Source organism: Ascaphus truei, chromosome 4, assembly GCF_040206685.1.
Source record: "Ascaphus truei isolate aAscTru1 chromosome 4, aAscTru1.hap1, whole genome shotgun sequence".
Taxonomy (NCBI): domain Eukaryota; kingdom Metazoa; phylum Chordata; class Amphibia; order Anura; family Ascaphidae; genus Ascaphus; species Ascaphus truei.
This window is the reverse complement of record NC_134486.1, coordinates 154444456-154458477: the sequence shown is the minus strand read 5'-3', so window position 1 is coordinate 154458477 and position 14022 is coordinate 154444456.

The following is a 14022-nucleotide window of genomic DNA, read 5'->3' as shown; positions in this document are numbered from 1 at the left end:
GGAAGAGTGAAAGATGCGCACGTTCATTTTCAGAGCTCCTAGACCTTCTAATAAGAAGTTAGCCAAAAAGTAGCTTCGAAAAACGCTTAGGTGAAGTTTCAGAGTTGCTTCTAATGTACCAAAGCTGGACTTAGACATAATTTCACTCTCACAACATTATGGCTGGTTGGAGACAGTCCGAACCACAAGTACCGGGTCCATGGTTCTGGGCGTATACTGGGGGGACGGGGACGACTCCCATTAACCCCTGACTATACCGGGGATACGCTTATCACAATGCCTTTCTGGTCTGTGCTGAAGCAGGGCATTCTGGCATCCAAGTGGCTTGACCTTTATTAGTGAGCCTGGTTACCCCCTCTCGCAACAACAGACTTAGAAATCGCCAGCTCATATACAGTGCATAAAATATATTTATATATATACCCTTATACACCATTTTAATTAAAAATATCACAAAATTCTTCTAAGTCCCTCGGGAAGAGTGAAAGACGCGCACGTTCATTTTCAGAGCTCCTAGACCTTCCTATAAGAAGTTAGCCAAAAAGTAGCTTCGAAAAACGCTTAGGTTAAGTTTCAGAGTTGCTTCTAATGTACCGAAGCTGGACTTAGACATAATTTCACTCTCACAACATTATGGCTGGTTGGAGACAGTCCGAACCACAAGTACCGGGTCCATGGTTCTGGGCGTATACTGGGGGGACGGGGGGGACTCCCATTAACCCCTGACTATACTTGGGATACGCTTATCACAATGCCTTTCTGGTCTGTGCTGAAGCAGGGCATTCTGGAAGCCAAGTGGCTTGACCTTAATTAGTGAGCCTGGTTACCCCCTCTCGGAACCACAGACTTAGAAATCGCCAGCTCATATACAGTGCATAAAATATATTTATATATATACCCTTATACACCATTTTAATAAAAAATATCACAAAATTCTTCTAAGTCCCTCGGGAAGAGTGAAAGACGAGCACGTTCATTTTCAGAGCTCCTAGACCTTCCCATAAGAAGTTAGCCAAAAAGTAGCTTCGAAAAACGCTTAGGTGAAGTTTCAGAGTTGCTTCTAATGTACCGAAGCTGGACTTAGACATAATTTCACTCTCACAACATTATGGCTGGTTGGAGACAGTCCGAACCACAAGTACCGGGTCCATGGTTCTGGGCGTATACTGGGGGGACGGGGACGACTCCCATTAACCCCTGACTATACCGGGGATACGCTTATTACAATGCCTTTCCGGTCTGTGCTGAAGCAGGGCATTCTGGCAGCCAAGTGGCTTGACCTTTATTAGTGAGCCTGGTTACCCCCTCTCGGAACAACAGACTTAGAAATCGCCAGCTCATATACAGTGCATAAAATAAATTTATATATATACCCTTATACACAATTTTAAAAAAAAATATCACAAAATTCTTCTAAGTCCCTCGGGAAGAGTGAAAGACGCGCACGTTCATTTTCAGAGCTCCTAGACCTTCCTATAAGAAGTTAGCCAAAAAGTAGCTTCGAAAAACGCTTAGGTTAAGTTTCAGAGTTGCTTCTAATGTACCGAAGCTGGACTTAGACATAATTTCACTCTCACAACATTATGGCTGGTTGGAGACAGTCCGAACCACAAGTACCGGGTCCATGGTTCTGGGCGTATACTGGGGGGACGGGGACGACTCCCATTAACCCCTGACTATACCGGGGATACGCTTATCACAATGCATTTCTGGTCTGTGCTGAAGCAGGGCATTCTGGCAGCCAAGTGGCTTGACCTTAATTAGTGAGCCTGATTACCCCCTCTCGGAACCACAGACTTAGAAATCGCCAGCTCATATACAGTGCATAAAATATATTTATATATATACCCTTATACACCATTTTAATAAAAAATATCACAAAATTCTTCTAAGTCCCTCGGGAAGAGTGAAAGACGCGCACGTTCATTTTCAGAGCTCCTAGACCTTCCTATAAGAAGTTAGCCAAAAAGTAGCTTCGAAAAACGCTTAGGTTAAGTTTCAGAGTTGCTTCTAATGTACCGAAGCTGGACTTAGACATAATTTCACTCTCACAACATTATGGCTGGTTGGAGACAGTCCGAACCACAAGTACCGGGTCCAAGGTTCTGGGCGTATACTGGGGGGACGGGGACGACTCCCATTAACCCCTGACTATACCGGGGATACGCTTATTACAATGCCTTTCCGGTCTGTGCTGAAGCAGGGCATTCTGGCAGCCAAGTGGCTTGACCTTTATTAGTGAGCCTGGTTACCCCCTCTCGGAACAACAGACTTAGAAATCGCCAGCTCATATACAGTGCATAAAATATATTTATATATATACCCTTATACACAATTTTAAAAAAAAATATCACAAAATTCTTCTAAGTCCCTCGGGAAGAGTGAAAGACGCGCACGTTCATTTTCAGAACTCCTAGACCTTCCTATAAGAAGTTAGCCAAAAAGTAGCTTCGAAAAACGCTTAGGTTAAGTTTCAGAGTTGCTTCTAATGTACCGAAGCTGGACTTAGACATAATTTCACTCTCACAACATTATGGCTGGTTGGAGACAGTCCGAACCACAAGTACCGGGTCCATGGTTCTGGGCGTATACTGGGGGGACGGGGACGACTCCCATTAACCCCTGACTATACCGGGGATACGCTTATCACAATGCATTTCTGGTCTGTGCTGAAGCAGGGCATTCTGGCAGCCAAGTGGCTTGACCTTAATTAGTGAGCCTGATTACCCGCTCTCGGAACCACAGACTTAGAAATCGCCAGCTCATATACAGTGCATAAAATATATTTATATATATACCCTTATACACCATTTTAATAAAAAATATCACAAAATTCTTCTAAGTACCTCGGGAAGAGTGAAAGACGCGCACGTTCATTTTCAGAGCTCCTAGACCTTCTAATAAGAAGTTAGCCAAAAAGTATCTTCGAAAAACGCTTAGGTGAAGTTTCAGAGTTGCTTCTAATGTACCAAAGCTGGACTTAGACATAATTTCACTCTCACAACATTATGACTGGTTGGAGACAGTCCGAACCACAAGTACCGGGTCCATGGTTCTGGGCGTATACTGGGGGGACGGGGGGGACTCCCATTAACCCCTGACTATACCGGGGATACGCTTATCACAATGCCTTTCCTGTCTGTGCTGAAGCAGGGCATTCTGGCAGCCAAGTGGCTTGACCCTTATTAGTGAGCCTGGTTACCCCCTCTCGGAACCACAGACTTAGAAATCGCCAGCTCATATACAGTGCATAAAATATATTTATATATATACCCTTATACACCATTTTAATAAAAAATATCACAAAATTCTTCTAAGTCCCTCGGGAAGAGTGAAAGACGCGCACGTTCATTTTCAGAGCTCCTAGACCTTCCTATAAGAAGTTAGCCAAAAAGTAGCTTCGAAAAACGCTTAGGTTAAGTTTCAGAGTTGCTTCTAATGTACCGAAGCTGGACTTAGACATAATTTCACTCTCACAACATTATGGCTGGTTGGAGACAGTCCGAACCACAAGTACCGGGTCCATGGTTCTGGGCGTATACTGGGGGGACGGGGACGACTCCCATTAACCCCTGACTATACCGGGGATACGCTTATCACAATGCCTTTCTGGTCTGTGCTGAAGCAGGGCATTCTGGCAGCCAAGTGGCTTGACCTTAATTAGTGAGCCTGGTTACCCCCTCTCGGAACCACAGACTTAGAAATCGCCAGCTCATATACAGTGCATAAAATATATTTATATATATACCCTTATACACCATTTTAATAAAAAATATCACAAAATTCTTCTAAGTCCCTCGGGAAGAGTGAAAGACGCGCACGTTCATTTTCAGAGCTCCTAGACCTTCCTATAAGAAGTTAGCCAAAAAGTAGCTTCGAAAAACGCTTAGGTGAAGTTTCAGAGTTGCTTCTAATGTACCGAAGCTGGACTTAGACATAATTTCACTCTCACAACATTATGGCTGGTTGGAGACAGTCCGAACCACAAGTACCGGGTCCAAGGTTCTGGGCGTATACTGGGGGGACGGGGACGACTCCCATTAACCCCTGACTATACCGGGGATACGCTTATTACAATGCCTTTCCGGTCTGTGCTGAAGCAGGGCATTCTGGCAGCCAAGTGGCTTGACCTTTATTAGTGAGCCTGGTTACCCCCTCTCGGAACAACAGACTTAGAAATCGCCAGCTCATATACAGTGCATAAAATAAATTTATATATATACCCTTATACACAATTTTAAAAAAAAATATCACAAAATTCTTCTAAGTCCCTCGGGAAGAGTGAAAGACGCGCACGTTCATTTTCAGAGCTCCTAGACCTTCCTATAAGAAGTTAGCCAAAAAGTAGCTTCGAAAAACGCTTAGGTTAAGTTTCAGAGTTGCTTCTAATGTACCGAAGCTGGACTTAGACATAATTTCACTCTCACAACATTATGGCTGGTTGGAGACAGTCCGAACCACAAGTACCGGGTCCATGGTTCTGGGCGTATACTGGGGGGACGGGGACGACTCCCATTAACCCCTGACTATACCGGGGATACGCTTATCACAATGCATTTCTGGTCTGTGCTGAAGCAGGGCATTCTGGCAGCCAAGTGGCTTGACCTTAATTAGTGAGCCTGATTACCCCCTCTCGGAACCACAGACTTAGAAATCGCCAGCTCATATACAGTGCATAAAATATATTTATATATATACCCTTATACACCATTTTAATAAAAAATATCACAAAATTCTTCTAAGTCCCTCGGGAAGAGTGAAAGACGCGCACGTTCATTTTCAGAGCTCCTAGACCTTCCTATAAGAAGTTAGCCAAAAAGTAGCTTCGAAAAACGCTTAGGTTAAGTTTCAGAGTTGCTTCTAATGTACCGAAGCTGGACTTAGACATAATTTCACTCTCACAACATTATGGCTGGTTGGAGACAGTCCGAACCACAAGTACCGGGTCCAAGGTTCTGGGCGTATACTGGGGGGACGGGGACGACTCCCATTAACCCCTGACTATACCGGGGATACGCTTATTACAATGCCTTTCCGGTCTGTGCTGAAGCAGGGCATTCTGGCAGCCAAGTGGCTTGACCTTTATTAGTGAGCCTGGTTACCCCCTCTCGGAACAACAGACTTAGAAATCGCCAGCTCATATACAGTGCATAAAATATATTTATATATATACCCTTATACACAATTTTAAAAAAAAATATCACAAAATTCTTCTAAGTCCCTCGGGAAGAGTGAAAGACGCGCACGTTCATTTTCAGAACTCCTAGACCTTCCTATAAGAAGTTAGCCAAAAAGTAGCTTCGAAAAACGCTTAGGTTAAGTTTCAGAGTTGCTTCTAATGTACCGAAGCTGGACTTAGACATAATTTCACTCTCACAACATTATGGCTGGTTGGAGACAGTCCGAACCACAAGTACCGGGTCCAAGGTTCTGGGCGTATACTGGGGGGACGGGGACGACTCCCATTAACCCCTGACTATACCGGGGATACGCTTATCACAATGCATTTCTGGTCTGTGCTGAAGCAGGGCATTCTGGCAGCCAAGTGGCTTGACCTTAATTAGTGAGCCTGATTACCCGCTCTCGGAACCACAGACTTAGAAATCGCCAGCTCATATACAGTGCATAAAATATATTTATATATATACCCTTATACACCATTTTAATAAAAAATATCACAAAATTCTTCTAAGTACCTCGGGAAGAGTAAAAGACGCGCACGTTCATTTTCAGAGCTGCTAGACCTTCTAATAAGAAGTTAGCCAAAAAGTATCTTCGAAAAACGCTTAGGTGAAGTTTCAGAGTTGCTTCTAATGTACCAAAGCTGGACTTAGACATAATTTCACTCTCACAACATTATGGCTGGTTGGAGACAGTCCGAACCACAAGTACCGGGTCCATGGTTCTGGGCGTATACTGGGGGGACGGGGGGGACTCCCATTAACCCCTGACTATACCGGGGATACGCTTATCACAATGCCTTTCCTGTCTGTGCTGAAGCAGGGCATTCTGGCAGCCAAGTGGCTTGACCCTTATTAGTGAGCCTGGTTACCCCCTCTCGGAACCACAGACTTAGAAATCGCCAGCTCATATACAGTGCATAAAATATATTTATATATATACCCTTATACACCATTTTAATAAAAAATATCACAAAATTCTTCTAAGTCCCTCGGGAAGAGTGAAAGACGCGCACGTTCATTTTCAGAGCTCCTAGACCTTCCTATAAGAAGTTAGCCAAAAAGTAGCTTCGAAAAACGCTTAGGTTAAGTTTCAGAGTTGCTTCTAATGTACCGAAGCTGGACTTAGACATAATTTCACTCTCACAACATTATGGCTGGTTGGAGACAGTCCGAACCACAAGTACCGGGTCCATGGTTCTGGGCGTATACTGGGGGGACGGGGACGACTCCCATTAACCCCTGACTATACCGGGGATACGCTTATCACAATGCATTTCTGGTCTGTGCTGAAGCAGGGCATTCTGGCAGCCAAGTGGCTTGACCTTAATTAGTGAGCCTGATTACCCCCTCTCGGAACCACAGACTTAGAAATCGCCAGCTCATATACAGTGCATAAAATATATTTATATATATACCCTTATACACCATTTTAATAAAAAATATCACAAAATTCTTCTAAGTCCCTCGGGAAGAGTGAAAGACGCGCACGTTCATTTTCAGAGCTCCTAGACCTTCCTATAAGAAGTTAGCCAAAAAGTAGCTTCGAAAAACGCTTAGGTTAAGTTTCAGAGTTGCTTCTAATGTACCGAAGCTGGACTTAGACATAATTTCACTCTCACAACATTATGGCTGGTTGGAGACAGTCCGAACCACAAGTACCGGGTCCAAGGTTCTGGGCGTATACTGGGGGGACGGGGACGACTCCCATTAACCCCTGACTATACCGGGGATACGCTTATTACAATGCCTTTCCGGTCTGTGCTGAAGCAGGGCATTCTGGCAGCCAAGTGGCTTGACCTTTATTAGTGAGCCTGGTTACCCCCTCTCGGAACAACAGACTTAGAAATCGCCAGCTCATATACAGTGCATAAAATATATTTATATATATACCCTTATACACAATTTTAAAAAAAAATATCACAAAATTCTTCTAAGTCCCTCGGGAAGAGTGAAAGACGCGCACGTTCATTTTCAGAGCTCCTAGACCTTCCTATAAGAAGTTAGCCAAAAAGTAGCTTCGAAAAACGCTTAGGTTAAGTTTCAGAGTTGCTTCTAATGTACCGAAGCTGGACTTAGACATAATTTCACTCTCACAACATTATGGCTGGTTGGAGACAGTCCGAACCACAAGTACCGGGTCCATGGTTCTGGGCGTATACTGGGGGGACGGGGACGACTCCCATTAACCCCTGACTATACCGGGGATACGCTTATCACAATGCATTTCTGGTCTGTGCTGAAGCAGGGCATTCTGGCAGCCAAGTGGCTTGACCTTAATTAGTGAGCCTGATTACCCCCTCTCGGAACCACAGACTTAGAAATCGCCAGCTCATATACAGTGCATAAAATATATTTATATATATACCCTTATACACCATTTTAATAAAAAATATCACAAAATTCTTCTAAGTACCTCGGGAAGAGTGAAAGACGCGCACGTTCATTTTCAGAGCTCCTAGACCTTCTAATAAGAAGTTAGCCAAAAAGTATCTTCGAAAAACGCTTAGGTGAAGTTTCAGAGTTGCTTCTAATGTACCAAAGCTGGACTTAGACATAATTTCACTCTCACAACATTATGGCTGGTTGGAGACAGTCCGAACCACAAGTACCGGGTCCATGGTTCTGGGCGTATACTGGGGGGACGGGGGGGACTCCCATTAACCCCTGACTATACCGGGGATACGCTTATCACAATGCCTTTCCTGTCTGTGCTGAAGCAGGGCATTCTGGCAGCCAAGTGGCTTGACCCTTATTAGTGAGCCTGGTTACCCCCTCTCGGAACCACAGACTTAGAAATCGCCAGCTCATATACAGTGCATAAAATATATTTATATATATACCCTTATACACCATTTTAATAAAAAATATCACAAAATTCTTCTAAGTCCCTCGGGAAGAGTGAAAGACGCGCACGTTCATTTTCAGAGCTCCTAGACCTTCCTATAAGAAGTTAGCCAAAAAGTAGCTTCGAAAAACGCTTAGGTTAAGTTTCAGAGTTGCTTCTAATGTACCGAAGCTGGACTTAGACATAATTTCACTCTCACAACATTATGGCTGGTTGGAGACAGTCCGAACCACAAGTACCGGGTCCATGGTTCTGGGCGTATACTGGGGGGACGGGACGACTCCCATTAACCCCTGACTATACCGGGGATACGCTTATCACAATGCCTTTCTGGTCTGTGCTGAAGCAGGGCATTCTGGCAGCCAAGTGGCTTGACCTTTATTAGTGAGCCTGGTTACCCCCTCTCGGAACAACAGACTTAGAAATCGCCAGCTCATATACAGTGCATAAAATATATTTATATATATACCCTTATACACCATTTTAATAAAAAATATCACAAAATTCTTCTAAGTCCCTCGGGAAGAGTGAAAGACGCGCACGTTCATTTTCAGAGCTCCTAGACCTTCCTATAAGAAGTTAGCCAAAAAGTAGCTTCGAAAAACGCTTAGTTTAAGTTTCAGAGTTGCTTCTAATGTACCGAAGCTGGACTTAGACATAATTTCACTCTCACAACATTATGGCTGGTTGGAGACAGTCCGAACCACAAGTACCGGGTCCATGGTTCTGGGCGTATACTGGGGGGACGGGGACGACTCCCATTAACCCCTGACTATACCGGGGATACGCTTATTACAATGCCTTTCCGGTCTGTGCTGAAGCAGGGCATTCTGGCAGCCAAGTGGCTTGACCTTTATTAGTGAGCCTGGTTACCCCCTCTCGGAACAACAGACTTAGAAATCGCCAGCTCATATACAGTGCATAAAATATATTTATATATATACCCTTATACACCATTTTAATAAAAAATATCACAAAATTCTTCTAAGTCCCTCGGGAAGAGTGAAAGACGCGCACGTTCATTTTCAGAGCTCCTAAACCTTCCTATAAGAAGTTAGCCAAAAAGTAGCTTCGAAAAACGCTTAGGTTAAGTTTCAGAGTTGCTTCTAATGTACCAAAGCTGGACTTAGACATAATTTCACTCTCACAACATTATGGCTGGTTGGAGACAGTCCGAACCACAAGTACCGGGTCCATGGTTCTTGGCGTATACTGGGGGGACGGGGGGGACTCCCATTAACCCCTGACTATACCGGGGATACGCTTATCACAATGCCTTTCTGGTCTGTGCTGAAGCAGGGCATTCTGGCAGCCAAGTGGCTTGACCTTAATTAGTGAGCCTGGTTACCCCTCTCGGAACCACAGACTTAGAAATCGCCAGCTCATATACAGTGCATAAAATATATTTATATATATACCCTTATACACCATTTTAATAAAAAATATCACAAAATTCTTCTAAGTCCCTCGGGAAGAGTGAAAGACGCGCACGTTCATTTTCAGAGCTCCTAGACCTTCCTATAAGAAGTTAGCCAAAAAGTAGCTTCGAAAAACGCTTAGTTTAAGTTTCAGAGTTGCTTCTAATGAACCGAAGCTGGACTTAGACATAATTTCACTCTCACAACATTATGGCTGGTTGGAGACAGTCCGAACCACAAGTACCGGGTCCAAGGTTCTGGGCGTATACTGGGGGGACGGGGACGACTCCCATTAACCCCTGACTATACCGGGGATACGCTTATTACAATGCCTTTCCGGTCTGTGCTGAAGCAGGGCATTCTGGCAGCCAAGTGGCTTGACCTTTATTAGTGAGCCTGGTTACCCCCTCTCGGAACAACAGACTTAGAAATCGCCAGCTCATATACAGTGCATAAAATATATTTATATATATACCCTTATACACCATTTTAATAAAAAATATCACAAAATTCTTCTACAGTAAGTCCCTCGGGAAGAGTGAAAGACGCGCACGTTCATTTTCAGAGCTCCTAGACCTTCCTATAAGAAGTTAGCCAAAAAGTAGCTTCGAAAAACGCTTAGGTGAAGTTTCAGAGTTGATTCTAATGTACCAAAGCTGGACTTAGACATAATTTCACTCTCACAACATTATGGCTGGTTGGAGACAGTTCGAACCACAAGTACCGGGTCCATGGTTCTGGGCGTAAACGGGGGGGACCGGGACGACTCCCATTAACCCCTGACTATACCGGTGATACGCTTATCACAATGCCTTTCTGGTCTGTGCTGAAGCAGGGCATTCTGGCAGCCAAGTGGCTTGACCTTTATTAGTGAGCCTGGTTACCCCCTCTCGGAACCACAGACTTAGAAATCGCCAGCTCATATACAGTGCATAAAATATATTTATATATATACCCTTATACACCATCTTAATAAAAAATATCACAAAATTCTTCTAAGTCCCTCGCGAAGAGTGAAAGACGCGCACGTTCATTTTCAGAGCTCCTAGACCTTCCTATAAGAAGTTAGCCAAAATGTAGCTTCGAAAAACGCTTAGGTTAAGTTTCAGAGTTGCTTCTAATGTACCAAAGCTGGACTTAGACATAATTTCACTCTCACAACATTATGGCTGGTTGGAGACAGTCCGAACCACAAGTACCGGGTCCATGGTTCTGGGCGTATACTGGGGGGACGGGGACGACTCCCATTAACCCCTGACTATACCGGGGATACGCTTATCACAATGCCTTTCTGGTCTGTGCTGAAGCAGGGCATTCTGGCATCCAAGTGGCTTGACCTTTATTAGTGAGCCTGGTTACCCCCTCTCGGAACAACAGACTTAGAAATCGCCAGCTCATATACAGTGCATAAAATATATTTATATATATACCCTTATACACCATTTTAATAAAAAATATCACAAAATTCTTCTACAGTAAGTCCCTCGGGAAGAGTGAAAGACGCGCACGTTCATTTTCAGAGCTCCTAGACCTTCCTATAAGAAGTTAGCCAAAAAGTAGCTTCGAAAAACGCTTAGGTTAAGTTTCAGAGTTGCTTCTAATGTACCGAAGCTGGACTTAGACATAATTTCACTCTCACAACATTATGGCTGGTTGGAGACAGTCCGAACCACAAGTACCGGGTCCATGGTTCTGGGCGTATACTGGGGGGACGGGGGGGACTCCCATTAACCCCTGACTATACCGGGGATACGCTTATCACAATGCCTTTCTGGTCTGTGCTGAAGCAGGGCATTCTGGAAGCCAAGTGGCTTGACCTTAATTAGTGAGCCTGGTTACCCCCTCTCGGAACCACAGACTTAGAAATCGCCAGCTCATATACAGTGCATAAAATATATTTATATATATACCCTTATACACCATTTTAATAAAAAATATCACAAAATTCTTCTAAGTCCCTCGGGAAGAGTGAAAGACGAGCACGTTCATTTTCAGAGCTCCTAGACCTTCCCATAAGAAGTTAGCCAAAAAGTAGCTTCGAAAAACGCTTAGGTGAAGTTTCAGAGTTGCTTCTAATGTACCAAAGCTGGACTTAGACATAATTTCACTCTCACAACATTATGGCTGGTTGGAGACAGTCCGAACCACAAGTACCGGGTCCATGGTTCTGGGCGTATACTGGGGGGACAGGGACGACTCCCATTAACCCCTGACTATACCGGGGATACGCTTATCACAATGCCTTTCTGGTCTGTGCTGAAGCAGGGCATTCTGGCAGCCAAGTGGCTTGACCTTAATTAGTGAGCCTGGTTACCCCCTCTCGGAACCACAGACTTAGAAATCGCCAGCTCATATACAGTGCATAAAATATATTTATATATATACCCTTATACACCATTTTAATAAAAAATATCACAAAATTCTTCTAAGTCCCTCGGGAAGAGTGAAAGACGCGCACGTTCATTTTCAGAGCTCCTAGACCTTCCTATAAGAAGTTAGCCAAAAAGTAGCTTCGAAAAACGCTTAGGTGAAGTTTCAGAGTTGCTTCTAATGTACCAAAGCTGGACTTAGACATAATTTCACTCTCACAACATTATGGCTGGTTGGAGACAGTCCGAACCACAAGTACCGGGTCCATGGTTCTGGGCGTATACTGGGGGGACGGGGACGACTCCCATTAACCCCTGACTATACCGGGGATACGCTTATCACAATGCCTTTCTGGTCTGTGCTGAAGCAGGGCATTCTGGCAGCCAAGTGGCTTGACTTTATTAGTGAGCCTGGTTACCCCCTCTCGGAACAACAGACTTAGAAATCGCCAGCTCATATACAGTGCATAAAATATATTTATATATATACACTGGCGACACACTTTATTCGAGCACGGCTAGTCCCGCGAATTCGGGTATACTCGGGTGTATTCAGGTTTCTGATATTTTTCAGCCAGAGTGCATTGCGTTATTTTCCGGCAGGAATTTAAGCTTTTTATTCCGGCTGGTTACAATACTGCAATGCCGTCAAAATACACATGGTGGCGCTTGCGAGCTATTCTCTGTGAAGCCGTCCCCTATAATGAATTGTAATGCAGTATATATATATATATATATACTGTATAACAACAACCCCTGTAAGCCCTAACATACAGTACTGTACAGTACTGTACTGTACTGTACTGTATATGCACATACATAAATGATACTACTGTATGGGCGGCGGGGGCGAGATGTGTTTGCAGCAGAGAGAGATCCGCTGCTCTCTCTCTGCGCAAACATCCGCACATTAAAAATTATTTGAAATACATTTTTATTGATAGTGTAGATGTGCAGGGGGTCTCCGGAGCTGAACCGCATTGGTTTTAGGTCTGGGGACCCCGTGCCCCCCGAGATACAGGCCCCTTTAGGGGGTGCCGGTATCCAGCTCTGCGTTAAAAGCCCCGATCACGTGACCGCGGCCTGTAAACCAAGCAGAGCAGAGGGATACCGGCACCCCCTAAAGGGGCCTGTATCTCGGGGGGCACGGGGTCCCCAGACCTGAAACCTGTGCGCTTCTGCTCTGGAGACCCTCTGCACATGTACAGTATCAATAAAACACATACAATATACAGTATAAATAAACTCTCGTTCTTTACCTTAGCGTCTATGCGCTATGGTAAAGAAGCATTATTTTAATAATATTGTAAAGTGAGCAGGGGGTTCCCTGAGCCAGAAATTAATGCTCAGGGACCCCCCCTGCTCCTGCTCAATATTATTAAAAATACAGAAATGCTGCGTCATTACCATAGCGGATAGCCGCTAAGGCAATGAAGGGGTTAACCCACCGTGCCCGCTTTATTGTGTGTAGTGGGGATGGGTGAGGGGGGTATTTGGCCCTTGGTGTGAGTTTAGGACTTGCGGGAGGGGGGGGGGGGTTGCGGGTGCACTTAACCCCTTCACGATCGTAGCAGTTAATACCGCTACGGTCATGAAGGGGTTAAGCCCTCCCGCTACCCCACCCCCCCCCCCCGCAAGCCCTCCCCAACCATCGTTGGGGCGAATACCCCATTCACCCACCCTCCCGCAACCCACAACAATAAAATACTGTACACACAGCAGCCGCCAAAAAATAAATAAATAAATGACAATAAATACATTTGAAATACATTTTTATTGATAGTGTAGATGTGCAGGGGGTCTCCGGAGCTGAACCGCGTTGGTTTTAGGTCTGGGGACCCCGTGCCCCCCGAGATACAGGCCCCTTTAGGGGCTGCCGGTAGCCCTCTGCTTGGTTTAAAGGTCCGATCACGTGATCGCGGCCTGTAAACCAAGCAGAGCAGAGGGATACCGGCACCCCCTAAAGGGGCCTGTATCTCGGGGGGCACGGGGTCCCCAGACCTGAAACCTGTGCGCTTCTGCTCCGGAGACCCTCTGCACATGTACACTATCAATAAAAATGTATTTCAAATGTATTTATTTTTCATTTATTTATTTATTTATTTATATTTATTTATTAATTGTGCTGCTGCTGCAAGTCGTAAACTCACACCAAGGGCCAAACACCCCCCTCACCCCCAATAAAAAAAATTCACGCACAGCAGCCC